This window comes from Arvicanthis niloticus, chromosome 9 (assembly GCF_011762505.2).
Source record: "Arvicanthis niloticus isolate mArvNil1 chromosome 9, mArvNil1.pat.X, whole genome shotgun sequence".
Classification (NCBI taxonomy): domain Eukaryota; kingdom Metazoa; phylum Chordata; class Mammalia; order Rodentia; family Muridae; genus Arvicanthis; species Arvicanthis niloticus.
This window is the reverse complement of record NC_047666.1, coordinates 925914-953339: the sequence shown is the minus strand read 5'-3', so window position 1 is coordinate 953339 and position 27426 is coordinate 925914. Positions and strand designations below refer to the sequence as shown.

General features: G+C 38.6%; 1 protein-coding gene across 6 annotated transcripts in view; it reads right to left on the bottom strand.

The window, feature by feature from the left end:
- The window catches only part of Ccser1 (coiled-coil serine rich protein 1), a 1108363-nt gene extending 1081344 nt beyond the window's left edge, over positions 1 to 27019 (bottom strand). For 3 of the 6 annotated variants that reach the window (XM_076939867.1, XM_076939868.1, XM_076939869.1), the window contains exon 1: positions 26799 to 27014. The gene's annotated coding sequence lies outside the window, so the exon portion shown is untranslated. Of the gene's footprint in view, positions 1 to 26798 lie in introns of all 6 variants that reach the window. The other 3 variants (XM_034511175.2, XM_076939866.1, XM_034511176.2) reach the window with 3 other exon arrangements.
- Positions 27020 to 27426: the final 407 nt, after the last annotated feature.

Here is a 27426-nt window from a genome sequence, read left to right as displayed (position 1 = left end):
GTTTTCATGGGGAAAAAAAGGTGAACTGGATTAGATGTTTATGGTGACGATATGAGAAAAATAGCTGAGGATTGGAGTCAGGATCCAAAAGGTATGAGTGGTCAAGTTTAAAATATAAAAATAGAGAATTCTGGGAAGAGTTTAGTGACAGAGAGTACAGTTGAGCTGAGATGTTGCAAGTCAGAAAAGTGGCCAAATTCTCTAGTAGTTCCAGAATGTTTCCCTGAGATTTGTGACATGGAAGAAGAGGCCAAAACTGTATCCTTAGGATAAACAAAGCACAGGTCCTCAGTAAGAAGGAAGGCACACAGGATGGGCAAGCAAGGAGAGTTTATGGAGATAAGGTCCCCGTCTCTTGTGACATCCCCTTAAAATAGACCAATATTGGTCAATATATTTATCAGCAACTTTCTATATTATTCAGAATTTCTATTTTCTGGTAGGTTATCTTTTTGGTGCCTGGATTTGAATTTTAGACATCTTGATTTCTAGGGTTTCAGTAGCTAAGGTATGTATATTTGTATTTTTGCCAACTAAGTAATGAAACCTTGTGTTTCTTGAAGCAGAGTGGTAAAACTCATAAACTAGCTGTCTTTTCACCAGAGACACATGGGAGGGGAGGGACTTTCTGCCTTTCCTAGAAAGAAACTGGCGAAAGAGTTTGTCAGTCAGCAGTTCTGTGGGGGAAAGACAGTTCAACTAAAGACAGGGACAAACAGCACAAGACACTTTGGATTGGCTTAATCCTATACTGTATTGAAGGTCTGCCATTTGCCTCGTTTCCATGTTTACATTACTGTTCAATAGTGAGCATCCTTTTAAAAACCACCAGTTTTTGTTTTCTTCTCTAGTGTTTGGAGAGTTAATTTTCCCACTAGAGGCTTCTAGTCTCCACCCACAGCCTCTGATACCCAGATTCATTGCCAGCTTCATGATTTACAGAATTCTCTCTTAACTGGGATCCCTTTCAAATATAAATAGCCACTGCACCCATTCACTGACCCTATTTCTAGTGGCCTCTGTAATCATTCCCTGGTAAAAACTAGTCTCAAATGGGGCCTCTAGTAACCTGATAGTCACAAAGCCCTGGGGGACATTTGGTACTATTAGAGAATTTAAACATTTCCTTTGATCATCTCAGCTCAACTATGATCATTCTCACTGGACTCTTCCTACAGACATCCATTTGGAGCTCTTCACTTTTACTTTTTGGATTCTGACTCTACAGAACTGTTAGTCTTGGGATTCTTTTTCCAAATGCAGCTGACTCCAGTCTACCATCTCTCTACCAAAGCAAAACCCACTTTTTAGCACTCACTAGTCTTTCAAAGGTGACTAACTATATGTGCTACTTAATATAACTATTATACATCAGACCTTGCCCTGCCCAATTAGCCTGTATGATCTTAGGCATACAATGCTACCTCTTCAAGTATAAATGTTCCAGTCTATGAAACACCTAACATAGGGTAGTCATTAAAAGCATGGTATGTAATAAATGCAAATTGCCTGACACAGTGAGAAGTCATGCTGTACCTACTAATCTTAGATAGTATGATTTTAATTATTATATATGATTCTAAAGATCACTAATAAGAATAAAAATGCCTTAATCCACAGGCTAAAATAAACTGGACTTCCCTGATGTTAGACATCATTTATTATTGTGATAAAACACAATCTGTACGTGTGTATGCATAAAGGTAGGTGTGTAAAAGTATAATACAACACAGAGCCAAAGCACTAGATGTGAAAATCAACTCCAAAACTGAAAGCCATATGGAGACACTATAATGATGATTACTAAATTATCCACCAAGATGATAAAATGCATGAAAAACTGAATCTTGCAGCCCTTATAGGAACTCACTATTTCTCTCCTTACCTCCCTCCCTTTCCTGTGTTTTCTTTATGGTAAGAAACAGTCACATTTCTAGAAACCCAAGATCTACATTCATCAACAGCTTTGCATTGTCCTCATGTAAAACCTAGCAGCATTTATCCACTCATTAGAATTATGATTCATTTGCAAATTGTTCTTTTATAACTTGTCAATGACAAATTCAAACAATGCTAGAAACTCTAAACATGTGTTGGTCTCCTGCCAGCACTAAGGACCTACCATCATTTTCCAAATAAATACCAAATTTCACCACTTAGCCTCAACGTATCACACTACCCGATCCAAGGTTACTCTTTTGATATTATTTGCAACAACTATGTGTTCCAAGTTAGCCTCAGCAGGTCGTCAACATTTTCTGCTGTGCATGCACACTCCACTCTCCTTTAAATTCTGCAAAATCTACTATGCTTGGGTGACTGCAAGGATAACTAAACGCCCAGGTCACACTGTGGTGGGAACTTTAGGCTGTTTTTTGTTTGTTTTGTTTTGTTTTGTTTCTGGATGCAGGGATGCTTTCTCTCTTCATCACCAGTAGTACAGTCATGCCTACTAGAGCATTTCCAACCACTCCTCAATGCTCAGGGTAAGTCACATCCCGGAAACAACAATGGTTTGCTACATCTGTGTACATATTCCTTTATTTTATCCAAATACTGAGGTCCATCATCCAACCTAGAAACTGTGAATCCAGGTTCATTGTAGAAGACCTTCTTCTGGTGGATACTATGACATAGCTATGATTCATAGAGCCCACTGCCTCTTTGAAATAAAACCAGAAAAGAGGAGCTAGTAGCATCAGAGACAGTAGAGCTGCAACTGGCAGAAAAGTGCATCTGCTTACAACAATCCACCAGAAAACTCCCAGTCACAGGACCCAAGAAATCACAGGCCATGAGGACTTTATCTTGGTTATTTGCAATCAAAAATGAATTAAACTGATATGCAAATTTGAACATAATTCTTTAATGATGATTCTTCTACTTAACACAGCTAATCTCTCCTTTATAATCAAAGAAACCTCAATAAGCATTTGATGACATTCACAGTCTACCTTCTTAGTGCATTAGAGAGTTTAGTGTATTTGTCTGAGTGGTTTTTTTTTTTTCTTAAATAAAGTCCTTTAACATCAGATCTGAAGCTAACACATCTTAGTATCTTCCACAGTATACATCTAATACAAACCCACATTTTAAAAATCACTTAAGAAAATGTTGAATACTAAAAACTGAATAAGATAAATGAAATGAAGAAGTATTTACTGATATAATTACACCATAGAAGCAATCATATTGGAACAGATCCCGGGCAGCAGCTCTGTCCCCAATCTCACAGAACCCAGAGGAAGTGGGCCTTTAGGGAGCCCTAACCCGGGCAGTATCTTAGGTAAGGAGAAAGCAACATAGGCCCCAAACAGGGAGTGACTGGGACACACTAGGACCCAGGAAGTCACTCCTGGCCCAGAGCATTGAATGGTTCCTGTCTGCACATGAACACTGAGCAGATCTTGGACCCCAGCTCTAGCCCCACTAGTAACACCCACCCCACACATTTCTGATACAACCAAAATAATAGGAAAGACAGGCTCCAGTCAGAGACAGGGCAGATAGCACTAAGGAGCTCCAGATGGCAAAAGGTAAGCTTAAGAACAAAACCATCAGCAACCCAGGGTACATGGCACCATTAGAATCGAGTTCTCCCACACAAAAAGTTCTGAAATCCCCTTAGTACTAGGAAAGCATGTTTCAGATTTTAAATCACTTCTAATGATGATGATAGAGGACTTTAAGAAGGACATAAATAACACTGTCAATGAATTTGAGAAGAACACAGGTAAACAGGTAGCACAAAAATTTTCCCTTAAAGAGGAACACAAAAATCCCTTAAAGAATTACAAGGAAACACAACCAAACAGGTGAAGGAATTGAACGAAACCATCCAGGACACAAAAACGGAAGTAGAAACAATAAAGAAATCACGAAGGGAGTATACTCTGGAGATAGAAAACCTAGAAAAGAAATCAGGAGTCATAGATGCACGCATCATCAACAGAATACAAGAGATAGAAGAGAGAATCACAGGTGCAGAAGATACCATAGAAAATATTGACCTAATGGTCAAAGAAAACGCAAAATTCAAAAAGTTCTTAACACAAAACATTCAGGGAATTTAGGACACGATGAGAAGACCAAACCTAAGTATAATAGGTATAGACAAGAGTGAAGATTCCAAACTTAAAGGGCCAATAAATATCTTCAACAAACTTTTAGAAGAAAACTTCCCTAATCTAAAAACTGAGATGTCTATAAACATACAAGAAGCCAAATAGACCAGACCAGAAAAGAAATACCTTCCATCACATAATAATCAAAACATTAAGTGCACAAAACAAAGAAAGAATATTAAATGCAGTAAGGGAAAAAAGCCAAGTAACATATAAAGGCAGACGTATCAAAATTACACCAGACTTCTCACCAGATACTATAAAAGTGAGAAGATGCTGGACAGATGTCATACAGACCCTAAGAGAACACAAACGCCAGCCCAGGCTACTATACCCAGCAAAACTCTCAATTACTATAGATGGAGAAACCAAGATATTCACGACAAAACCAAAATTTACACAATATCTTTCCACAAACCTAGCATTACAAAGGATAATAGCGAGAAAGCTCCAATACAAGGAGGGAAATTACACACTAGAAAGAGCAAGAAAGTAATCAATCCTCTTCCAACAAATCCAAAAGAAGATAGCCACACAAAGATAATTCCACCTCTAATAACAAAACTAACAGGAAGCAACAATCACTGTTTCTTAATATCTCAACATCAATGGACTCAATTCCCCAATTAAAAGATGTAGGCTAATTGACTGGATATGTAAACAGGACCCAGCATTTTCCTGCATACAGGAAACCGACCTCAGTGACAAAGACAGAATTTTCCTTAGGGTAAAAGGCTGGAAAACAATTTTTCAAGCAAATAGTCCTAAGAAACAACCTGGAATAGCCATTTTTAAATCTCCAGCCTGAGAACACAAAAGGAGGGACTCATGGCTCCACTTGTATAGATAGTTGAGGGTGGTTTTGCCAGGCATCAGTTGAAGTGGATGGACTTGGTGAATGAAAGTTTGGATTCCCTAGTGTTGGTGAATTTCAAGAGCAGAGAGGCAAGAATGGGAGGATGGTGGGAGCACACCCTCATAGTAATTGGAGATGGGGGGGGGATGGGATAAGGGGTTAAGCATCAGTGGAAGTAGAGGGCCTTGGTGCCTGACAGTTTGGATTCCCTAGTGTTGGGGAATTCAAGAGCAGGGAGGCGGGAATGAGAAGATGATGGGAGCACACCCTCATAGAAACTCCCAGAATTCTATGGATTAGACATGACAGAGACAGGCTGCCAGAAGACTAGATTCTAGAATTCAAACAAAAAATTATCTTGATTCTAAAATTTGTTTTGAGAATTGTATATTGCAGAATACACAGCTTTGGTGTATCTACTCATCAAGCAAGTTGAGCAGACATGCTAGAACCTCAAATGTCCTGGAATTCCACCTCATGCAGTGAAGACACAGTGTTAGAGGCTTATCAATGTACTCTTCCCCTAATATCTCAATGCCCATAATCAGCTTCAAGAAGTTAATGAAGAGTCAGCGCCCCTATTCCCTGGACTTGGGGACTGAGGTGGTTAATATTGGGCTTTCTTTCTAGGGAAAAGTAGTGGTTTTGGTGGAACAGGGAGGATTAGCTAGGATTTATTGCATAGCCATAACCTATTGGTAGAAATATGTATAATTGTTATTAAGATGAAGTTATAATTTCTTAAATGATATAAAATTTACTTTGATTTCAAATTTAAGGTATTCATTGGTACGAGTTTCTCATTGACATAAAAGTGAGATGAATATTGATACTCCCATAGGCATTGTGCCTATATAACACATTTAGGAATACAAAGCTTAGACCCAGTCCTTCTTTAACTTTTCTAACTGATTTGGGATGGTTAGCCAGTGAGTTAAGGGCCTATAGCAAATTCATGGCTCTGAGTTTATTGTTAGGGTGTTTTCTATATTTTATTTAGAAATAGCTGATAGGAGTTAACAGACAACAGTCCAGATTGCCTTACATAAATAGTTGGTTTTCAAAACGTCAGAAGTCCACAGAATTGACATTGCAAACATTTCTGTATTAATGTTCATTTTGATTAGAGACTTGTCTGCTCCTGACAGCTTCCTGTCTTGGATTCTAAGAAGAAATTGAGCATCTTTGGAGCTACTCCAGTTGTGGTGAGAGAGCCACAAAGCAAGAATTGCCTCTTCATCTACAGACAAATCACTGTCCAGAAAAGGACACACTTGTGGAACAGTTGACTATTATATCTGCCAAGTCAGAGTAATCAGCCCTTAATAATTCTGTATCACTAGGTCTGTCAGATGATCCTGGGCCAGAAGACTGAAGATTGGATGCTCCAACATTTTGTAGTATAGGGACTGTCCAGGTGTTCAGAGGTCTCTATAAGTTGGCTAAGTTTTAGAAGCTATGCTTTGTGCTTCCCATAATGTCAGTTAACTCAGTCATTCTGGATTTCTGACAGGGTTGAAGACTTATAGTCTCATAGCCAATCCTGGCTATTTACTTGAGAGAAAAGATTTGAGAGGATGGTTTTCAGCTGACATTCACTCTAAAGCCAAAAAAAAAAAAAAAAAAAAAAAAAAAAAAAGCCAGGTTCAGAACTATGTCTTTTAGTTAGGAGGAATGACAGAGGTTTTGGTTAGTCAACAAAATGATGGACTGGGTATTGAGTCTATTTTGTACCTTACTGACACAAATTGGTATAGCTGTATTTTAAGAGAAAATTGTATTTTACGAGAAAAGTTTTATTTTAACAGGAAGGGTGATATGTAGGAGGAACTAAGGTGGAAGGAGTAAGGAGAGGTAGAGTAAGAGTAAGGAGGAAAGGAGGAGGAGAGGAGGAGCTAGGTGATGAGAGAGAGAGACAGGAGGGGGGACATGGAGGCAGATGTTCACGTGTCTTCACCAGTCAAAGATAGTTGATATATCTAGGTTGTGTACTGGGTTACACTTCTGATTGTATGGGAATCTTGTTATTGAGCATTACCAAACTTATAAAGCCTTTGATTAACATTTGAAAATATGTATAAAAGCAAAAACGAGAAGGAGGGATGGGATAGGGGTTTTCTAGGGAGGGGAAATGGGGAAAGGGGATGGCATCTGAAATGTAAATAAAATATCTAATAAAAATTAAAGAAAAACTGTCATACACATAAATATAGATACATCTTTAAAAAGAAAAAAGAAGCAGTCATATTTTCATGAAATGATAAAAATGATCACTTACATTTGCTTTGTAGTCATATTCTGTGTGCCTTAAGTCTTCTTAGTTAAATAAGTCTGAGACTCTATAATTATATTCTAATATTTTTAAATTTAAAATCTTTAGGGGCAAAAATATATAATTAATGAATATCTATAAATCTTTTTGTGATTTCTATATCTATATTCTACTTGAAAAGAATAATTTGAAAATAAAATTATAAGCAATTCAAATAGTAGATTTAGTAGGCATAACTTCAGTTAAGAACAATTGGATAATGAAAGTTTATAAGTTGATTGAAGCAATATTGTATGAACCTTTTCTTTAATAAATTTATAACATAGCAGGAGAATTTATGAGATGCTACTTGAACAGTTCACTTCTGCTGTCTTTTCTTCTATTCACCATCATTTCACTCTGCTTAAGTGGGATATTTTACAAGCTTTATTCAAAAGTGTTTCAGATATAGATTTTTATTATTCAGCAATGGGCGAATTTTGGCTCTAATCGCTTTGACAGTTGTGTTTTAAATCTTTCACATTTTCATTCACACTGATCAACTAAGCAAGTTTTTGCCAAGCTAGGGCAGGATTGTTCATGTTTTGACTGAATAAAATACTTTATTCTGGTGAGGTAGAGGAGAAAATACCATATTCTAACTTAGTTGAAAATGATATTTTAAATAAACTAAGTATAATGCAATAAAATAACAAACTATCAGAAGCATTTTGTGTCTCTCTGTGTGTACCTAGCCCAAGTCATTAATTATAATAATGTGGATCTTTAACACAGACCACAGACTTTGACCATTAAAGTCACCTGTCAACAAATACTAACCTGGTGCACTGCCTCACCTCACTGCATGGTTTTGTTTTCAGTACTAGGGTCTGAACCTAGACCCTCTGTTGTGCTAGGCAAGCGCTATGCCACTAATCCAGATCCCCAGTCACAAGTGTGTTTTTATAAAGTTATATGTAGGTTAACTAAAGCTGGCTTGCTTAGTCTTCCACTGGGTCTTACACATAGGAACCTCACAGTGGGTAACACTGATCTTAACATGGGGCTGCAATGATCCCAGAATGTTTCAGGAGCAAAAAAAATTACATTAACACCAAATTGTTTCCACACATACGTAAGCAGTCACAGGCAATATGACTGGTTTAAAATGGCAAGGGGCAGAGAGAGTGACATGTATCTCTACTGGGCAGGCAAGAGCTCACCAGGAAAGTTCACATAACAGTCCCAACTGTCACTCAAAAGGAAGAGAACATGAATGTAAAGAGCTAGCACATTCGTACTAGATCACATTCACTTGGAAACTAAGTAATACTGATTTATACTCTGTTGGAAAATATTTTTAAAAGTCAGCATAAATGTTAGTTATTTCTGACTGTCTTAAAGGATTAAGACTGCTCTGTTATAAGCATTCTTCGAGAAATGCACAACTGCCTTTAAGTATATGACATTTTGAATAAGTGAAATACAGTACATTCTTATATTAGCAACACTATCTTAAAGTACTACATATAATCATAGTAATGAAACAATACTTGCTGAAAATAAGGCTCTTTTTTCTGATCTTTAAAAATGACCTGAGGAAGGCCAGTCGGATGGCTCAGGGATTTCAGTGCTTGCTGCAAAGCCTGAAAACCTGAGTTCAATCCCCAAGATACACATGGTGGATAAAAAGAGCCCCAAGTCCTGTTACTTCTCCTTCAGTTTCTACACATGCGCTGTGGCAGACATGATCATGTGTGTAGACACAAATACAAAAAGTAAATGATGTAACAAAAATTATCTAAAAGAAGAAAAAAATATTATCTAAAGCAAGTTTCACAGCGTAGTTCACTGAAACCTATTTCCAAATATTGTCACATTGAGGCCAAGAACTGTAAGGTTTTTTTTTCTAGTTTCATTTAATGACTTTCCTTCTTCAAAGGTAGATAATTTGAAAAAATAACTGAATGGTGAAATTGACTAAAAGGAATTTTATACTAGTCCAGGAACGGCAATTGACCAGCGACCTCCAACATGAAAGCCAGCATCTATTTTAGACTTCTCAATGAAACAGAAGTCGACACACTGACCTATATTGTATCTACATTGTTTTTGAACAGATAATAAAATTGCTTGGCTCAACAACTACAAAACAAAATATAGAATTATTCCTTGTGAAAACACTGGTTGCTTTCCATGTTTATCAGTGATGGGATTGAAAGCAAAACACTGGGTTCTACTGTGTGAACTGTCCCCTAATCTAATCTGTGACCCTTGGTCATTTTCTTAACATATCACCCTTTAACTTCCTAAGCTACAAACTCAGGAAAACACCATGAGGTTCACAGATGGTTTTAGTGAGTCAGCATGCTCACCATTGTTAAGAATGCATATGGTCAATACAAAATCACATAAGCTGGGGCCATTATGTGAAGTTGTAAATATCATCATAGTTCTGAAAATAGATGCCATGAGGATGAGGATAGTTCAGACAAAAGTGAAATACCTCCACATTCTAAAATGCATCTTATCATTCATATTGTAATTACTAACACTGGGATTTACTTGCAACAAAATGCATTGGGAGAAGATTCAAGATATAAAACTAAAATATTGATCAACTCTGAAAAAGATTTGAGATGTTTTTCAGTACCAAATAACAATCCAAGATTTAGTCTTCTATAAAGAACATCTAAGCACATCTAATTCATTACGATAGAAATTCACTTTCATGTGGTCAACAGCACAGGTACGCAGACTCTGGTTTTCTCTCAAACTGAAACCTTCTTTCTAAGTGACATCTGCAGTAACTATGGTATCCACATTTTTCTCAGAAAAAAACATTCTCTGATGTACCTGGTTTTCACAGAGTTGTTAATCATGATTGACTTCTTTCATTCAAAGCATTCATATATTACTTTTTTCACTGAACATTTTCAAGAATGTACTACTGGGATATTCAAAATAAAACACTGGATACCCTAAAAGGAAATCAGAAATATCGGGATTTACAAAAGCTATTATCTTTGTATGTGTATTAATTTCCCCACCTCCTAGAATGTGCCTGTAAAACGTATCATTCGGTTTTCTAGAATATTAATCCAGGTATTTGGAACACATGGATATGCTCAAATGTTGGTGATTTTGAGACCTAATTATTTTAAATTTTATAAAGTTATATCTGAAAATAATCTACAGTAGCCCATTAGCTGCTTGAACATTTCCAAGATTGTTAATAAGTTAGTAGGTGCACATTTTAATCCAGATATAACTTGCGGTTCATAAATGCTCATTTGTAATGGAACACTTTATCTGATATAATAAGCAGTTACAGTAGATAGGCTAAAATGATTAATTTTACAGCACACACAAAATGAATAAGCAGTTACAGCACTGACAAAATGAATTATTTCGTAATAGTAGGGATTAAACGTGAGTTGGAGAATATGAGCAAGCAGTGCTTGCTGCAAAGCCTGAAGACCTGAATTCAATCCCCAAGATACACATAGTGGATAAAGAGATCCTCAAGTCCTAAAGTTGTTCTTCAATTCCAACACACGCAGTGTGGCAGGCATGATCACGTGCACAGACAGAAATACAATGAATGCAATTGCTTGCACACAGAAAACACTTGGTAACTGTTAGGCCTTTCAAATATTAAAGACAAATACAGTAACAAATAAAGCACTGAACAAGTGAATCAAACAACTAAGCAAATAAATAAAATAATGAAAGCACTAGTAGAAGCCTGAAGACAAAGGAAACATTATAGCTTAATTGACTTATTATTAAGGTCGTTATAATGAATAATTAATCTGATATGTTAATGGCTTTTATAAGGTCATAGCAGTGTTATCAAAGGCAAATAACTTTGTGTTTTCAGACAAGTAACAGCACTTATTCTCACTGGATAAAAGTGAAATCAGAGCAAAACGGATAAAGTCCCTGCCCCCTTACATCAAGAAAACTTGATTGTTTTCATGTTTTTGGTAACCATGTGAAAAGCCAATTGACAAGGCTGAGAATATAGCCCAGATGTTATGAGCACTGTTCTTGCAAATGACTCAGTGAAGTACCCAGCATCAAGTCAGCAGCTCACAAACATCTGCAACTCCAGTTCTACAGGATCACTCTCTTGTGGCTTCTGCTGCCATCAGGCACACATATGGTAGGTAGGTAGGTAGGTAAGTAGGTAGATAGGTAGATAGATAGATAGATAGATAGATAGATAGATAGATAGATAGATAGACAGATAAGATATATGGAAATAGATAGATTACAAACAAACTCTCATCATCAAAGAAAAAATGATAAAATTATATTACATATTGTCAGTTTGTAGATCATTCCAAAAAAAATTCTATTTTTTCTTTTTTTGTCAGTGTCACGGGGAAGAAATGCATCTAAAACAATGCCTACAGTTCATGGATAGCAAAATATGAGGCTGTGGTTTTGTTTAAAACCAATATTTTGTCTATTGAACTCTAGCTGATTTATTTTAAATCTAGCCAATAAGACTGGATTATTTTAAAAATAGTTGGTAAAAAAAATAGGATTCCTATTTCAAATGGCATCAATAAGGTAAATATAACATTTTTTATAGTTTTTAAAGTTTTACTTTATATGAAAGTTTCTTAGATATACATTCATTATCAAAATTAACAAACTGAAATAAAATAATGTTGAGCTTAAAATTTCTAAAAATGTTACACTGGCTTTTGGAACTTTAGAAAACAAAGGTTCAATTATGCAAACATAAATGAGTACCCAATTGACCAAAAGTATGTAAATAAGAAGAAAGGAGAACTGTTTGATTCATTCAGGGCAGGCCAATAGCTCAGAGACTAAAGGCACTTCCTACCCTGACTATATGAGTTTAATTCTAATATCTCATATGATGCAAAGAGAGAAGCAATTCCCACAACTTTTGCTTTCCACATGAATGGTGTGGCACATGGACAATCATGTGTGTGCAAATACACGCACACAGACAGAGAAGTCATATGTGGTTCAAATAAATAAAGACTTCATCTATAGCATTTGAATAATAATTTATCCGAAGACCAAACTTTTCTTTCAATAATCCAATCACCCTAGCAAAAATATGAACATCTCAAAATTAAAGCTTGACCAATTAAGATATGAAGGCAAGTTCAAAGAAGATTCCATCCAAGTTCTGGATGGAAAAGCCATAAATGGAAAAATGTATAAATAGTTTGCCTTTCAGTTTGGCAGGGGATAGAACTGAGCAAGCTGGAGGGGTCAAGGACACCACAGAAAGACCTACAGAGCCAACTAATATGGGCCCATAGGGGCTCACAGAGACTGAGCCACCAACGATGTAGCATGCAGGGGCTGGACCTAGGACCCCTATACATTAGTAGCAAATGCTCAGCTTGGTCTTCATGTGATTCCCCTAACAAGCAGAATGGGGGCTGACTTAGTCTCTGTTCCCTGCCATTGTATCATCTTCCCCTAACTGGACAGCCTGGTTGGACCTCAGTGGAAGAGAATGTGCCTAGTCCTGCTGGGACTAGATTCCTCAGGCTGGGGGTGACACACAAGGGTGGCTCCCCTTCTCTGAAGAGAAGGGAAGTGGGCAATGAAAGAAGGGATTTGTAAAGGTGTGACTGGGAGGAGAGGAGTGAGGAAGGACTGTGATTGGGATGTAAAGTGAGAAATAAAACAGAAAAGGATAAGCTCTTATTCAGAATTGGCTTGAGATGCAAATGAGTAATGAATATGGAAATATGATGACGATGAAAATAATACAGACAGAAGATTATGTCTTGGTTGTTAAAATAGATAAAGGAAAATGACTTTACTCAATAATCCATATATGCAACTAAATTATTACACGTATGAGCATAAATTATATTACTTACAGAGTATATGTGTGTCATTTACAGTGTGTATTAATTCTAATACATTAGCTGCTTGCTAAGATATAGGAATACAAACACAAGGGAAAAAGAATCAACATGCTTTCTGTCATCCAGGAGCTTATCTTGGAAGAAGGTTGGATGTGTATATTTGATGTCTACCAAAATTATAAATTTATATTTCCTTCTTCCTGTGAAAGAAATGTTTGTGGTGCTATGAAAATATAGAACACTGCAATCGTGTTACAGTGCAGAGATGCAGTCTGTGAAGAGATTGGTTTAAAGAGGGAGAGCTATGAAGGTAACCCAGCCATCGTGGGGAATATGCATGAAATCCACGGGTACTTCTAACTTGGAGGGAGCACACATGAAAGCCATGACTACTTAATTTGGGGCTCACAGTTACAAATAGTTAGAGTCCATAGTCTATGCATGGGGAACATAGAGGCAGGCAAGCATAGCACTGGAAAAATAGCTGAGAGCTTACATGCAATCCATAAGTATAAAGTTAAGAAAGAGAGAGCTAACTAGAATAGTACAAGTTTTTGAAACCTCAAAGCCCATGCCTCATGACATACCTCATCCATCAAAGTCAGATCTCCTTAAACTTTCTCAAACAGATCCATAGACTGGAGACTAAGCACTCCACAAATGCACCTTCGGAAGTCAAACTCATTCAAAACACCACATCTGGTGCTTCTGCCAGTGGAAAGGGACAAGCAGGAAGCCACGAGTACTTCTTACAGTATCTCTTCTCTCCTTCAACTGAGCTAAGTTTTCATATTTCACAAGCATAATTCTCTTATTTGCCCTTTATATACAAGTTAGTCCCCAACACAGAAAAACACCTTTTAACAGAACAGACTGTACTCAATTGTCTGGTGACAACTGTGGAGTGTCACAACACAATGGAAATGCCCATTTTGCTCCAATAAAGAAAAGATTTATTCCTGCATGCTACATGAAAAGCAAGATTATTAGTTCAATATGATAGTCCAATTGTCAGACCCTTAGCATAATGTTGAAGAACTTTGCATAAGTTGAATGCAGAGATATCCTTTTATATGCTAAAATTAATGTGTATAGTCAACTTCATGTGAATGATGTTGACCTGTACTGGTCAAGCATACCTTTCATAATCCAATTTCAGATACAAGCCACTCTATCACGCTTAAAGCAACAAGCACAATAGTTTGAAAAATTAAGACTGGTATAGAACGTGTTCATTTTCCTTAAGTTGCACATGGAAAAAATGACTTCTAGCTGGCAAAGTTGAAACATGCATATCTTTCCTCTTCAGATATATTCATGATGCAGACATTATGAAGAGAGTGTCCTGCTCTTTCACTGAAGTTAAATTCCCAGAAGAGATAACCTAAACACTTTTTTTTTGGTCCCATCCCATCATCTGCTACACCTGGCATGTGATTAATAAAAGGTACCATAAAATGAATAAAGAACAAATACATGGCTAAGCATTCTAGCAGCTGACCACAGCTAAAATATTTCTGGTCAAGGGAAAAACACATGCACAAGTTTCTCTGTGACCTAGAAAGTTCCTGGAGGCATGTCCCCCCTTGCCCTTTGTAGTGATTATAACTGGGAGTCAACTCTGCCCATCTACACTGTTTGGCCACGAGGACGGATGTGTTTCACATCTGCAATCTTTTAGCTTCAGGCATTACCAGATCACTCTCAGTAATGTGATTGTGTCTCATCCAATCAGTTAAAGGTCTCAGAGTAGAAGCAGAGGTTCTCTGGAGAATGAAGAACTCTGTCTATTCACTGAAACACAAGAATCCTAGTTCCCAGAGTTCTACTGACCAGGCAGGTGAGCAAGTTTCTTCAAATGAACCCTCTCCAAAAAGACAAATATATAAATCATATTGTATCTGTTTCTATTGCACTAAAAATATGCAGACTCACTAGAACAAGTCATGCAAGACATATGCCAACATAAAAATGTTTGAGTAGGCTTATATCTGCACATGGACCACCAAACTTGATCTAGGTTCTAATTATTTTCAAAATATTTTATTTGAAAGCAACTGTACCAGGTTTTGATAACTTTTTGTTTTGTTTTGTTTTGTTTTTCGAGACAGGGTTTCTCTGTGTAGCCCTGGCTGTCCTGGAACTCACTCTGTAGACCATGCTGGCTCAAACTCAGAGATCCGCCTGCCTCTTCCTCCCAAGTGCTGGGATTAAAGGCGTACACCACCACTGCCCAGCGATAACTTTTTTTACTGCACAATTTTCTCTGTAAAAGAACATAGTCTAAAGTAAACCTCATCTTTCCAGGCACACTCTTTAAGACAGAGCAAAAACCCACTCTTGGTCCCCAGAATCCTGACCTTTCTGTGTGCTCAGGATCCCTGGTGTTCTTATCACAGCGTTCTGTTTGCACAGCACAAATGATTCGTGGGCTTGTTAAATGTATCCCTTTCTCCTGGAACTTCTGCTAAAAACGACCCATGAAGCCATATGTACACTCAGTCTCAACACAGTTTTAAAACAACTTTTCTTTTATATATGTCAACTACTATTTTTATGAGAGTTCCAGTCTTAGTATCATTAGAAAATGGCACGTATGACTTTTAACCCATATAATTAATGGTAATCATATATTTGAGAAACTTCAGAATTTAAGCAAAGAATTCACTTTTTTTCCTAACTCTGAGTTAGGATGGTTATAAAAGATTTCTTTATTTTTCATCATGCTTTAGAAGTCTTTTCCCTTATGTGTAACTTATTTTGAATTCATGATATTTATCATAGCTATAAAAGTATGCTCCCAAGGGAAGAAATTACTAGGAAATACAAGTCTCCCCCTCCATCCCCACTTCATTACTGAAAACTTGCTGTTAGCAATTCAAGAAAAAAGAGGAAGAATAAAAATAAGAAATAGAAGACCAGGATATGTGGAGTCTATCTACTTCAAAACCAGGAAAGGTGGAACTGTAGCATGGAAGTGCCCCACATAATGACCACACAACTGTGTGCTTTGCTTCCAGAACTTGAAACACAGGGAATTCTAACCAAAAGAGAAACTCTTCCCAAACTAGCCTCAAGTTATCCCTATCAAGATCCTTGTAAACAAACACATACTCTGTACCAGAAGACACAAGTGTGATAAAAAGCAATGAGCCTCACGTACCCTCACTGACATGGACAATTCAAAACTGTGGATCAGGGAAGGGAAACAGGAGATGCCACATTCCAGAAGACTTTGAATGGGAGGGTGGAGAATGTTCCTTTTGCTTACAGGAAGTGACAAAAGGACTGCTGCTTTGACCTCCATCCTCCAAGTAAGCCTGCACTGATCTCACTTCCTCATCCCTGCCAACTCTGAATACATATAGTCCGAATGCCACTTTCTTCTTTCCTTTCATTCTCCTAGAGAATTGTACTCATGTTGGGGAACAAAATTAAGATTAGGAATAAGTTTTCAGACTATGAAATAGACAAGTAGAGCAGCATTTGACAAAATTAGAGCATGGAATCAGAGCAGTTGCAGGCATCCAAATTAGTTAACATAAAATGGACAGTCAAGTCATTGTTTTATTGTGTTTTATTGTGTATGGATGTGTGTGGGTGGGTGTGTTCATGTGAGTGTGAATGGTCATGGGTATGTTCTTGTTGTTTTCATGTATGTGTTCCATGTGTATGTGTCATGTGTGTGTGTTCATATGTGTATTCATATGTGTGCGTTCATGTGTGTGTTCATGTATGTCTACATGTGTGATCATATGAGTGATCATGTATATTCATGTGTGTTTATATGTGTATGTATTCATGTGTGCTTGTTGATATGTGTACAAGTTCAAGTGCACTTGTTTGTCTGGGTATGTGGAAGTCAGAAGTAAATACCGGGTCTTTCCCAGTTGCTCTCTAGCTTTATTTTGTACACAATAGTCAGTCAATTATTGACTGACTGGCTGGTTTATTGGTTGGTTGGTTGGTTGGTTGGTTGGTTGGTTGGTAAGACACAGTCTAACTAAATGTGAAGCTCATTGATTTGGGATTTGTCTAGGCTGACTGGAGTCTTTCTTTCTGTGTCCAAACTACTGGGGTCCCAGGTGCATACAGCCGGTTCTGGCTTTTAGGTGGATCCTGGAATTCTGAACTCAGGTCCTCATGTTATATAACAAATACTTTATTGACCAAGCCATCACCCCAGTCCACCAAACTCAAGTCAGTCTTAGGCAGCAGTAAATTTATGCAACCAATCTCACCAAGAATCTTCACATCTTTGCTTTAGACCAGAATCAGATGGAAAATAAGGAAAATTTAAACCCTTTGCCCTGACAGTAAAAGCAAAAAATGATTTATAACATTTCAAGTGGAGATTTAGGATAGACATGGAATTTACTAGAATTCACAGACTCTTAGCATGGGATTAAGATGCTGCCATGAGTTTACATTTGCATTGAGCTTTGAAGGCTCTGATAGAAACCCAGTGATGGAAAGCTATCTACTGCAAGAGAGGATGTAGCATCTATGGCAATGACTTCTAAGATTGCTATAATAAAAACATTTGTACTTTGCAACAGAAGGCTTCAAGATGCAAGTATCCTGAGATGCAAGTATCCTAAGAGGGCTAGAGGACTTCCTAAAATTCAAATTTACTACTCTATCCTATACTCCACTTAAAATATTTCTTGCTTAAAGAAATAAAAACTCTCTTCTGTTCATTTATTGTATTACACTTAGGTACTTTCTGTGTCATCACACACTGGAATTGACTCTTCACAAATGTCCTGGAATCCTTCCATTCCTATCTTCTGTGGAGAGCTAGAATCCTGTGACATTTATCCTATTAGTGTTGTAAGTGGTCCTTGCAGTGCGTATTGTCCTTTCCCTGCAATAGTAACCCATCTCACCCCAGCTTTACACACCCTCTGACATATGGACATTTCAAAATCTGAGTCTGTGCTGGGAAACAGGAGGTGTCACATTCCAGAAGTCCTTAGAAACTGAAGGTGGAGCAGGTTTGTCCTGGTTTAAGGAAGTAACACAATGACTGCCCTTTGACCTGCATTCTCTCAGTCCAATCTTCCTATCCCAGGACACTCCATCCAAAATGGAACTGCTGCAGACGGAGAAGTCGCCCCTCAATGCCACATACTGGGGCATAGTGTAAGAAGTGTGGCCAGAGGGCTGTTAGTAAAGTGCTTGTCCTGAGAGCATAGGACCTGTGTTCAGTCCCCAGAACACACACTGAACAACAACAACAAAAAGCCCAGTATGGAGAGACGGAGGCAGGATCAGTGGAGACAACTCTGCTTGGCAAGTTATAAGTCAGTGAGAGACTCCGTCTCCAAAAAGATAGGTAGAACCTTTAATGCTGTCCTCTGTCATTTACACATGAACAAACACATGTACAAACACACAAAGAAAGAAAAGTAACATAGCACAAAGTATATTTTTGTCTTAATATTGCTTAAAGTGAATATACTTATAGTGTAAAAATCTTTAATGCTTCCTATAATGACTCAATTTAGTGATTTTTACTTTTAAAAATTAAGCCTGACTTAGAATGTAACTCATTCTACACAATTTATACAATTCAACTTTTTAAAATATCATTCAGTAATAAGTACATTTAATACTCCATAGTGTTTACATATAATACAATATTTAAATTTTTTAAGTCAAATTACTATCATTGAGTTATTTGTGCCATAGATAATATTTATTTAGGGGTGTGTGTGTGTGTGTGTATTGCCCATGTGCCTGTATTTGTACCACATGGATTTGAACCTACAGATAAGTAGAGGATATTGGATCCTGTGGAACTGTAGTATGGATGGCTATACACCACAAGTGGGTGCTAAGAAACAAACCCAGGTCCTATGCAAGAGTAGTAAATGTTCTTATCTGCTGATTCATCTCTCCATGCCAGCAATACACTTTTTTAGAATTCAGAATTCAAATTTAAAATTTAGTGAACAAACATGTTGGCTTTGTCACCTACGAAGTATATTCAGCCATTGCCAGAAGTATGTTACTCTAATCTTTGTTTTTAAGAGCGCCTGAGTTTGGTTAGTGGGTGTTTTCTTCCCTTCTTTCACCTGTTTCCGATACAAGGACACTTCTCTCTTTGGTACATTTCTGAATGTCTTTGAAAAGTGTTGCACTTAGAAAGGAATATGCACTGGTCATATTTTATATGTTCAGACTTACTGCACTGGTATCTCCATAAAATAAACATATCTCCATAAAATAAACAACACTGTAAATGACAGACATAAGAATAGTCTTTTGAATGAGCAATAGCCCAGTGAATTGGGGGACAATGGTTATTTCAGCCATTCTTGATTTGGCTTGATTTTACTTACAATCTTGATGTAAGTTTATGTTACACTATTTGCCAGTGTTGCAAAAACAAACAAAGCCACCCAACTACACAAACACACAAACATTGTCACAACAATAAAGACTCACTAACAGAGTCACAATACCTAACTAATTCCAAGAAACTGGTACTCAATCAGGACAACCTGTCACACTTGAGTTAATGAGGAAGGTTTATTACTGGGCTTCTCATGTTAAATCAGGAGAGTAGATCCAGCTTATTAAACACTTCCTGAGCACAGAAGGGTACTAAGTTTCATCAGTTGAATAGTGTCATAAAAGAAGGCAACACCTCTGGAATGTATTTCTTTATGATATACTGTACATTCTAAACACACTGGATTAAAAAAAAAAAGTCACGGTAAAGCCAGTAGAGTAGATCTTGAATAAACAACTTAAAACAAATAATATAAACAACCAGAAAAGGATGAAGAAGCTGCTGCACATTTAGGCATAGACATGTATTAGAGAATCATACTAGACACAGAAGAAAGATCTTTTGCTTCAAAATGTATGGATTAACTTGTTCTGCAAGGATCGTAAGTTACTGGCAAATAGCTCCTTTCAAGTTCTGCCATAGGAGGATCATTCTCTTTGAAACTAACTTATACCTAAGGGACATTTTCAGACGTAGTTCAATAGTAAGACACTCCAGTAAGGAAAGGTTACATATAAAACATTCTGGTCATCGCTATAAAGTGACAATAAACTTTGCACTGTGGTCTGGAAAACACTGTAAAACCCAGCTGTAAATACCCCAAGAAGTCTAACAAGTCTAAGAATCTGGTACATGGCAATGCGCCATAAGTAGCTGGCATCAAGAAATCCTTCAGTGACTACTGGAATGAAGCACACCTCTAGGAGCTGAAAATGCTTAGAAAGCCAGGAAGTAGGCTACACTTTCAGCCCTGCTGACAGACAAAAGGGCTCAGGAAATGAAGTCATTTCAGAAGAGTCCCAGGCTTTAAAGAAATATAGGAGATTGCTGAGAGAAGGGTTTGCTTCGACGCTAGGATAAGAAGACTACGTAATTTACCAAGAAGTAGAGAAAATATTAAGGGATAAATAAATTTCATCTATAACAAAGAAGCCTAATTGTTGAACATCAAAGTTTTTTTTTTTATTATAACATCCAGAATGCTGGGCTAGAAAACAGTTATATTTCCTACTGTGCAGATAAAAATGTCTCTCAATCAGGGCTGAGCTTAGGCACAAGTTAAGATTTAAACAATTCTAGTAATAAAAACAGAGTTTGACAAATATTACAAAACAGGCTTCAAGAGAAATATCCAGTTAAGCAACCAACTATGTTTTCTCTTTGAGATTATTATTAATCTAACTTGACTCACTGGCTTAAGCATATTATTAAATATATACTTGTATGTAGTCAGTCTAGTAAGAGTTTCATGACAGCCAAGCTCAACTATGCTCTTAGCATTCTATAATGTCAATCTTTAAGTGTATTTTCTGCTACACACACTTTGACATTGATTCGCTCATCACTTAAACAGATGAACTGGTGAATAAAAGTTAAAACAAACTACACGTCCTTCTTTTTATGGGACAAGAATATGATTCACAATTGTATCCAAAGTCAACTTTTCTTGAGCACGTCACTCAAAGCTCTGTGTAAAACCTTCCTTCCAGAAGATGAGCTGCACTTCGCCAAAACTGAAGTAGAATGCACAGCTGAACAGCCTATGCGTGAATGCACTCATTCTCAAAATGCTACACATCCTACCTTGCATTTTCATTAACAAACTACAATTCACAGTAGAAGAAGAGAATTTGGGGGGGATGAGAAACAGAGTGAGACAGTGGAACATCAGCCGGGCACATCCTCTGACCTCTTCTACTTGACCAAGGATTCAGAGCAGCAGCATTGAAGATGGGGGAAACAAGATGAGTATGTACTGATGTTGCTGTGTCTGGTCAACCAGACTTCAAAGAACTATGCCTCTAGACAGTGAGACAGCTCAGAAGGTAAAGCAATTACCAAGTAAGTCTGACAACCCATGGGGAAGGAGACAACTGTCTCCAGACAGCACATGTATTACTGACTGATATAATAGTTTACAATATACACGAATATATAAACATGTTTTAAAGAAAGGAACAGAATACATATTCTTTCAAAACTTTCTCTGCATGCTAGCTATAATTTTGTATCATGGAATAAAAAGCTTAGCCTGCTCTAGATAGCCTGATAGGTCACAGTGGAGAAACACAAAACCTCCTCAGTACTATTTGCATGAAATTGACCCTGAAATGTTAGAGGAAATACATGACAGAAGATACAAACTCCTTTCTACATAGAAGTATGCAGCTTATCATAAATGTTGTTATTGTTGTTGGTAAAATTATGCCTCATTGTTTCCAAAATGTAAATCAAAGAGGTGCCTGTGTTTACCAAAGTTCCAGAGACACCATTATTTTGAAACCTTTCTTAAAAAGGCTTTCTTTGGAGGAAGAAGTTCCTTGGGATGAGGGTATAGACTCTGCTCTTTGTAAATGTTTATTTACTTTATTGTGTGTGTGTGTGTGTGTGCTTCAGTGTATGTATGTATGTGAACTGGGTGTGTGCATACATCTGTAGAGATCAGAGTGTTAGATATTTGGAATGGGAGTTGAGATACAATATGGATGCTGGAAACCAAACTCTGGTCCTCTATAAGAACAGCGAGTACTTTTAACCACTGAGCCACTTTATCAGCCACTAGACACATACTTATTTGTTCATTTGATCAGCCAGTGTTTGCGGAATATCTATAAGGTAGGTACTAGTAATTTCTGGTAATTCAATACTGAGCCAATTCCAAAAGACATTTACAATTAAAAACTGTCATATGTGGCACATAATAGAATAACCCATATCTAAAACAATACATAACAGGGCAATTGATTTAGCACAAAAAACCAAGAGAAATAACTTACATCTGGATATCTGGATTAAAGAAGGGAGGGGAAATGACAGAGCAGAGGGAGGACAAGAGTTACACAAAAGCAGATACAGGAAGTAAACACGTGGACATGACTCAGGAAGGTGTGTAGATTTTATCTAAATTCACTGCAGAAGGAGAGCTCTGAGACTACTCCATGTGTGTATGATGTTGTGTGTACACCTAAAGTAAAACATTCAGTGTAATTTTATAAAACTTTTACAGTTATAAATATAATATAAATAATTTGAGTCCCAAACCCATATTCAAAGTTCTAAGTAATTTGGTCAAACAGTTTCATGTTCAATGACTAAGGAGAAATAGTCTTAACATTTTTAAATATCATATGAACAATGTTTATAAGCATAGGTGACCATTATCACTTTTCCTTTTAATGCATTCATTACACAGGGAAATAGTAAAATGAAAGACAAAGGAAAAGAATACTTTGTGGTTTACTGAAGTTGCAGATGGCCAGTTTTATGTTTTCTTAGTTACCTTTAGCTCCAAAATGAAGCATGTTTCTTCCACTGATGCTTTCAGTTGGCCTCTCCTTGTTCCCACTGCTTCTCTCAGCCCACATTTCATTATTTATTGTTAACTGACACCACTGCATAGTGAAGATCATATGGCTGATAAAGGCTCGTGTCGTTTGTATGAAGCTGGTCGGTTTTGTCAGCACCCAGTAGGGAAACCATGCAGAAGCTGCCAGTCATATAGTAGCGAAGGATACATTATCAAAATGATACACCTGTGACATCCAATCCAAAACCACACTGCAAAGAGATCAGCTGACAGCGAGACAGGCTGATCTGTGCCTGGCTAGGCTGGATATCACCCCACTCACACATGATTATGAACTCTGATTTAAGAGGCTTTCCCTTGGTGATGACATATCCATGTACTGTCAACAACATACAGATATGTGAAAATCTTTTAATTCAGCTAATCTGAAAGTAATTCCATTTAGTTATTGAAAACCGTGTATAGTGTTTGTACAATTTCTTTACTGTCACTATAATATACTTCTGTGCTGTCATCTTAAATAGATGGGCTTGAAGTCAACTCTACTGTTTACCTTTATGCTTGTAAAATGAAAAAAATATATTTTAACATTCAATGTTTTTATAAAAATTCTCGCTCACCTCATATACAGCCTTTACCTATAGGCTGTGTCTTTACAAAAGACTGTAGGAGTTTATTGTGTACCATAAAAATTACAGCACACACACATACACACAAACACATACACAAACACACACACACAAGTATAGAATACTGTTAGGTCATGCTACTATTAGTAATACAGTTTCCTACTGTAAGATAGCAAAATGATCCTTGAAACTGTTGCTACGATTCTAAAAACTTCCCCACAGGCCCAATACCATTGCACTATATTCAGGGCAAGTCATGTGAAGGTGGCCAAAGTGTCATTTCGGGACGTATAAAAACTTGAGATAAAATCTAATTTATCCAACAAATCCACCAACTTGCAAATGAATATGAGTAAATATATGATTTGTAGATATGCATATACAGAATAATCAAATGTTGTACATTCTATCAATATTCATCAACACTGTTGATGTTATACATCAACAAATAATCAAATGTTATACATTCTATCAATATTCATCAACACTGTTGTTCTACACCCTATCATGTTTCTTTGCGGGTGAGACTCCAGATGTTTAAGTAAGGAAGTAGTTACTATGCTAACATGGAGAAGCAGTGAACACAGACATGCTACTGTGTCTTAATGTGATGTGGAGGCTTTTAAACACTCAGTATTATTTTCCTACAAGTACTTCACTACTGTACAAGTCCAAAAAAAACCCTACTTATTACAAGACATACAGATTTAGCCTCTCAAGTGCAGAAACCACAAACTCCAAGAAGAGAAGTCGTATAATATTTTACATCAGAACAAGCCCAACTGGTCAAATATCTAACAATGCCTGAATCTATTGCAAAGCAAACTTATCTTCTATGTCTTCTTTGCTGTTCTCTACTCCAGATTTGCACCTTAGACCTTGTAAGTCTTGTCATCCACAACCTACAACCCTTTTAATAAAAGACAGTTCGCTTCATCTATCTACTGATGGTTTTCCAGACCAAATGTAGCATTAAATGGTACTGTCATGCTCTGAACTCCTGGACTCCTTACTAGACCTATGATCCTGTGCTACCATGGGTTGTTAATTCTGTATTTAAGTATGCACATCAGATTCATTCAAACTGCCCATGTGTTTCTGAAGGATATGGTGTATAGAAAGAAGTCACTGTGTGTCTCAAAACTGTCTAGTCAACCCACTACTCAAGATAGGCCTTTAATATGAGTATTATGATGAATAATAAAGTATAATAAAAAGCAAATAACTACTACTGTAAGGTCATGAATGATTCATTTTTCTACTTCAGGAATTTGATATCAACTAATAGTCCATAGTATTAGAAACAGTAATCAATTCCAACAACATGACATTAAAACTATTCAATAAATATAACTTCCAGTATCACAGTGATGGAACTATTTCTATGTTCCACCACTTGCTATGATACCAAATTCAGTGCTTTAATGTGGTGTGGTCAGAGTCCACCTGACATCAAGACACCCCAGCATTGCAAACACACATTGAGCTAGCTGTAATACATAGACAATAGATAGATAGATAGATAGATAGATAGATAGATAGATAGATAGATGATATATGTATGTATATATACACACATACATACATATGTACATATATAAGTATGTAATCAAACTCTTAACTATTTAAATGAACATACTGTTAGGGAAAGCTGCTCACACTGGGGCACACCACACAAACATTTCTTTCTTTTATTAATCAAAACAGTTCTGGTCAGTCTCTTTAAACCAGGTGAAGACAAATCACTCTGAGAATAGGTTAACTGCTTTGGTGTGTGGCTGTGTGTGTGTGTGTGTGTTTGTGTGTGTGTGTGTGTGTGTGTGTGTGTGTGTGTGTAAAACTACCAAAGGTACAGTAGTACACAATATGGAATTTCAGTCTAATTTTTTAAAAAAACATTATATATGGCAGTCTTAAGGAAAATTGAGCTTAAAATTAATTGAAGTGGTGTTCCACTGTCACAGTCCAGTCAGCAGTTACATAGAAACATAGTTTGCTACTTCAAAGGACATAATAAATTTGCTAAGGTACTCTGGTAGACACTGTCCCAACTCACATCTAAGCTTCAAATTGTGACCCTGTAATTGGCACCTGTTTAAAGCAAACACAAAGAGAAACCAAAAACAAACTAATTATTCTATAACCTAGATGAAGAGATACTCTAGGTTGTCCCCAGTAACTAGATTTAAAAGAGTTGGTGTCGACATAAACTCACATAGCTACATCCTCCTGGAGGCTTTGAATAACACCTCTTCATGTAACATAGGTGAACATTCTTTGAACAGCCCTTATGGAAAGGGAAGAAAGGAGCTTGGAGCGTGTGTGTTACATTCCTGAAGGAAAGTGCTCAACTGCAATTGTTTGACCAGCGAAAGCTGCTGAAAGCAAGCAGGTTTTCTGTCCTGTGGTCCTAATGGGGACCTGAAGAGGTAAGAGGAACAGACAGCTGGGACTCTCGGAGACGCAGAGCAAGGGATTCATGACCTCCAAGGAGCACTTCTACCTGTACAGACCGGAGTCTATTCAGACTTCCTTCTTTCGATTTACAGAACAGGTTCCAGAAGAAGGAAGGAAAAAAAAAAAAAAAAAAAAAAAAAGAAGAATTGCTTCTAGTTCCCAGCGGAAAGGGCTCAGTGTACCCAGAAGGAAACCCCACAACTCCACCATAAATAGCCTTTCTTCACATCGGGATACTAGCCCCTTTGCATCAGCAAGGCGCAGCCTCCTCGCAGAAGCACCATTCACAAATCCATCGGTCGCCCCTTCGCGCAGGCTCCCTAGGCGCTGGCACGGTGTACACGAGTCCCTAAGACTGGAGTCAAAAGGTGAGGGGCCTGGCAGCCACCTGCTGTCAGCGCGGGGCTCACTTTCCGCCCGGGTGACCGGGAGCGACAATACACGCAGCAGCACCCCACGCCCGCACCCCGCGATCCCCGGGTACGCCACCCACAAAGCAATCGGTTCACTCTGCGTGGCGGGCTCCGGTGGCAGGGGCTGTCGGCAGTCGGCTCCCGCCTGCCCCACCGCACGGTCCCCGCCCCGGCTCCACAACCGGAGCCCGCGCCAACTCTGCGACCGAGACCCCCGGGTTGCAGGAGCGAGCGGGCCACGCCGTGCGGTGCCCACGCCCGCCGGGCGAGTCCCCCCACCCCCGGCAGGGCCCGCGGCCGAGCCGGGGCGAGTCACCTGGCCGCGCTCCGCCCAGGCCCCACGCGAGCCGTGCGCACCGCGTCGCTACCTTGGAGCTGCGGGTCGGTCCGGACGCGGCGTCCACTCTGGCTCGGCCGCTGTCTTCAGCACTCCTTCCGCAGCTCCCGCCTGCGCCACCGCGGCTGCTCCGCCAGAGCTTCGCAGTCCGTCATGATGAGCGAGGATGGGAGCGGGAGGGGCGTGCGGCGGCCGCGGGTGGGCGGCGGTGTGCGCAGCGGGGCCGCGGGGCGGCTGCAGCGAGCGCCTCCCAGGCAGGCCGCGCTCTGGGCGGCAGGAGGCGGCGCCGCGGCCTCCGACGGGTGACAGAGTCGGGCCGGGCGGGGGCAGCCCGAGGGCGGTGCCGGCCAACCGCGTCGCTGGCTTCCGCGCACGCAGCCTGGCGCGGCGACACGCGCACACCCGCGGCCGAATCGGGGGAGGGAGCGGAGCCTACGGAGCACCGGATCCCCGCGCGCTGCGAGTCGCTAGGGCAGGAAGGGGCGCGCGCGCGGCGGGACGCTGAAGGCTGGGACAGCACTGCCCCTGGGCTCTCTGTAACAGGGATATTGTCTTTTCCTTTCTGGAAATAGGGGTTACTGCAGTGTTCTGTCCCGGCTTTCCCGTGGCATCCGCCCCGCGATCGTCTTGACAACTCTCTAGCTAACAAGGTAACAAGG